General features: G+C 44.7%; 1 protein-coding gene across 1 annotated transcript in view; it reads right to left on the bottom strand.

Moving 5' to 3' along the window:
• Positions 1 to 1,682: 1,682 nt before the first annotated feature.
• T265_11315 (hypothetical protein) overlaps positions 1,683 to 4,739 on the bottom strand; it is a gene marked incomplete at both ends in the record, with an annotated part of 11,878 nt that continues 8,821 nt past the window's right edge. Inside the window, one exon of the mRNA XM_009177940.1 lies at positions 1,683 to 1,891. The remainder of the gene's footprint in view (positions 1,892 to 4,739) is intronic.

The following is a 4,739-nucleotide window of genomic DNA, read 5'->3' on the forward strand; positions in this document are numbered from 1 at the left end:
AGGAAAGTTTAACCTCACCGTTTACTACTGCCTAGCAAGATGTGAGTCACATAGTTCAAGATCTTTCTGAATTAATTCTTAGAAGTAGACTAAGAAGACCCCTCACCCGTACGATCGATAAAAAACACTAGGTGGACCCAGTGGAGTCATTTAGAATGTTTCATTGAATGTCATCAAATCGCGTCAAAGATGCTCATCAATGAGAACTGGAAACTCCGAGGTGATGAGCATAAACGGAGTGCCTAGACGGCGTTCTAGACCAGTCACACGATAGATTGCGTGTGTATTTGTTTGGTTGGTTTTTAGCCAAGCGGCTGTTGATCTTTTCACACAGGAAACTACGCAGAGGTTGCTGAAAACTCTTCGACAACCAACGACCGCTTCTTGGGGCTAAATCATCAGTCCCTGAGTTTCCTTCAACCTTATGTTCTACTTGAGCCCAAATTGGACTGATTTCGACAGATACACTCATTCGCAAATCAATTTGGTTTTCACGCGAGACTCAACTGAATTTCTCATTTAAGATATCACATCAAATTTTTCAGCTGTTTTGATATGTTCGCGGAGCTTGGCAATCCAATTGCAGAGGTGGCGTCATGAGTGCTTTTCCAAGCGAAATTTCAACTTGTCACTGAAACCAATCCACGTTGAAAAACCAACAACCAAATTATTGTGCAGCTTCATTGCGCATCTCACGGAACTTCAGTAGGGTGTTTCGAGCCCGCAACCTGCCGGTTGTGGTTGAAACCTAAACGTTCGGCCACGAACGGCTGGCCAGTAGTGTGATTAGCTTTCACTTGGACAGCGCAGTGTCACTCATCCTTCGATCACAGGAACCCACATCACGTGGCCACATGTATCGACTTGCTCCTCAAGTGATGACTTCTCAGTTGGAAGCTTAACTCATCTTGTGGACTGCGGTGATCTGCGCAGATTTGAAAATTGTCCACTCATTATGAAGTATTCAAGCGTCTTCCAGTGACAATAATATTCTGACAATGATATTGAACTTCGTCCAGCTGTAGCACCCTTACAGTTGCTACCCGCCAGGCTACCCGGAGGTTGCACGAGGGCTGGGATACTGTCAGGCTGCCCAAGCCTAGGCAGGGGAAGTCGAGAGGCAGAGGTCGGGTTCGGACCACGGACCTTCCGGTCCGTAAACTCGAGCTCTAACTAGTTGGGCCATCCCACCCCGATACTGAAATTACCGAACAACTATAAGGCTAAATTTGCCGGACGTTCTTAAAAATTCGAAGCAATGTTCCTTCGGATACGTTTTGTTTATCTGAGTTGAGTTCAAATCAAACCAAGTCGGATAAAGCACGGGTGAACCCGAGTAGGCGGACGCATTCGTTGGATACGTCATCCCTAGTTACGCTCTCAATCACTCAGCAGACACAAATTCAATCAATCTATTGTCCACCCAGGAGCGTTTCTTTTCAGACTCAGTTGCGGTAACAGGAAGCTCATTAGAATGTAAACCTTTTCAGCCACACAATTAGTTTAATGGGTTTTCGTTCCGCTGCACGAACGTATCATGTGTTTTCTAGCCCCTGTCGCCTGGACTCGACAGTCCCCCGAAGGCAAACCATCTGCAGTGTGGTTTTCCCGGCAGCATGTCTCATCCTTCGCGGGGTGAATCATCTGTATCACCGTAATGAGAATTAAGTCCAGCGTTGCAACAGAAATATCAATTGGTCAATAAGTTTAAACTGTGGGAGGGTTTGAAATGTGTCCGACGGATAGGGAACATTTGGCAGCATGGAAAATTGATCAGTTCATGGTGAAAGTGAACAGTGTTCAGTCGGTTCTACTTCCTGCTCTGCATACCAAGAAGGCCCGAGTTCCGACCACGGCAAACAGAAAGTTCCTCCTTGATTTCCAATCCAAACTAATAAAAGTTACGTGGAGGGGGCGAGAGAGAGCGGGAGAAGGTGAGTTATTACGTTGTTGCATAGATGAATCATGAATACTCTCATGTCAAATATAACTGGGAAAGCATAGCTTGTTAAAGTAACGGATGCAGGGTTGTTGTCGAGACAATATCAAACCTGTATACCAAATCCCGTTGGAAAAGACTGAATTCTCACCGTAGACGCGACCAAATAGCGAATCAAGGAAGCACTACATTTGTGCTATATTTTACCCAGCCAAAAAGAATAACGTTAGATGACAGAGTGATTTATAAACGAGGGGAGATCGCATAGAGAAGCGGAAGAACACAACTCTGGTCACGTGATTTTCTGTGTTAGTGGGTTTCAGGAAGATGAAGGCGGCGGGATGTCCACCTTCCGGTTTTATCTATTTAATCACAGTGCTTAACTTTACATCATATATAACGGCAAGTAGAATTACTCAATTTTCCATTAATCGGTCGGAACGAGAGATTTAAACGAAACTCTGATTTGAGATGCCTCTTAACAGAGTGCAACAGTTCGAAGGGTGCCTCTCGATTTAGTTAGGCGGATATTCAAGCTACTGAAGTAGTTCTAAGTAACATTACACGCAATATTACACACAATATCTGTGTTCCCTAGTGAACGGAACCAAACTTTCTGGGCTAAATCTTGAAAGGTTGATCATAGACAAGGTCTGATCATTCGCGAAATGCACTCATTCGCACATCAGTTTCGCTTTCACAGACGAATCTTTTGTTTATGACATTCTTCAAGGTGCTGCATGCAAGCTGACCTGTTACATTTGGGAGATATTCAAGCGTGAATATTCATTTAAAAAACTACTAGCAAGATTATGGTGACCTACGACCAGTTCCGCCCCTCTTGCGGCTCATCAGGCAGGCAGGTCTTCGGGTTTCCGTCAACCTTATGTTCTACTTGTACCAACTTCCTGTGCAAATAAGTACAGTTGGCAAATCTCTCGCGCGATTCGGGATCAACCAGAACTGACCTCGGACAAACTCCAGGACTGTACCAACCTGATAAGCCCCCCTAGAAGCCCCAGACCGGCCGTGAACTATGGAACAGATTCAGCAACCTTATAAGTAGTTTCATTCAAGCTACAGTTAGTCCTCAGAAGTAATATTCAGCTGTTTGAATGCCCGCTAATATGCTACTTCTCATATACTACTTCTCGGACTCCTACCCAACATAAAAGTGATGAAACAAACAATCTCAAAGGACATGGCTTCTTTTTCATAAAGAAAACCACTCACAAGGCTGCTGAAAACTCTTCGACAGCCCACGACCGGTTTCGCCCTTCTTGGGGCTCACCAGGTAGGCGCAGCCCCCGAGTTTCCGTCAACCTTATGATCTACTTGAACCAACTGAAACACGAGGCGGCCTGTGTGCAGCACTTTCAGTTGTAGAATATCATAAAACCAAATTGATTTGCAAATGAGTGTATTGCTCGAAGACGTGGCTTCTTCTTTGGGGGACACTACTGTATGGGCGCATAGATAAATTACACTTTGAGCAATGCTTCCCAATTATCATTTTAGAGCGTAGGCTTTTGTACAGACGGCTATCAGTTGGTCCAATGTAGGAGCTGTAATCTAGTCATCTCAGTACCCTTAAAAAGCGAGACAGAAGCCTGTAACTAATGAAATAGACCACTGTGTAGTCTTAGCGAAAGACCTCCTGCTCCTTATGGAAAATGTACACCTCAGAGTCTTGGATACTGACTAATATCACCGATTTTTCCCGCTTAATCTCCGCTAGGCCTACGTGTTATGTGAAAATATGAGATGAATCAATACAACTTCAGGATAAAATGTGACTGAAGCTAAAAAAACTTGGAGTCATTATCAACTCAGACTAACTCAAAGACTCCAGCGTGAACTTCTTGCAACGTCAGGTGGATGTAAGATGGCTAGTCACGTGACTTATTTCCCAACATATTCAGGTTGATGATTTGAAACCACGTGCTGGCTGATAGTGCCTGCACCATCAGATCAGATCGATAATCAGTCAATGTGCATGAGAGGCGCGACTGTTTGACTGAGTCAACAACCAAAACATCCATACGGGGTTTGGTCTTTATCATAAACTACGTGCGTTGTACAGAGTGCGTCTGGTTGCCCCTTTCCAACAGTTGAGAGGTGCTCATCGTCGCCAATTCTGTAAGCGATGGTTACGTTGCAACAACAGTTACACCTTGGCCTCTTACACGTTCTGCACCAATGACAACAAGACATTTTGGACACGTACCTGGAGAACAGGCCTGTTCGACGTCTTTTCGCAAGAGAAACTATCGCTTTTGGTTGAAACAAACACGACGTTGTTCCTTCAAGTGTCGTTCTGTGTGTGTCGAAAGTCCCGTTGAGCCGGGTTGAAAAAGTTGTGTGATGGCGCATGCGGAGAAATGGTCGAGTCACTTCCTAACTGAGGCACACATTGAGACGGAAGTGCAGAAGGCCTGACAAAGTCAACTTTCATGAACCTGTTGAACTCTTTTCTGCGTGTATACATCCAGAAATTCCTGTAAAACTCGTCAGTTTAATCACCGAGGTAAACAAAATCCTTGGAAAGTAGTCCGAATGTCATCTATTCGATTCGGACGAAGCGGATGACTAAATCCGAACCCTAGCCGTGATAGTACTGTTTAGATCGATTCTGTCTGACAGTCTCACAGGTGAGACCTACGTCAATGCATAGAGAATCACTGGAAACCCCCCGTGATAACGATATAACGCAATCACTGGCTGTTGAGGAGTTATAAGCGACCTTTTGAGTAGTGTGTTGCGTTTATACCATGGTAGTACGTTGGTCGGTTGTTTTCAC

This window comes from Opisthorchis viverrini (assembly GCF_000715545.1).
Source record: "Opisthorchis viverrini unplaced genomic scaffold opera_v5_480, whole genome shotgun sequence".
Lineage (NCBI taxonomy): Eukaryota > Metazoa > Platyhelminthes > Trematoda > Opisthorchiida > Opisthorchiidae > Opisthorchis > Opisthorchis viverrini.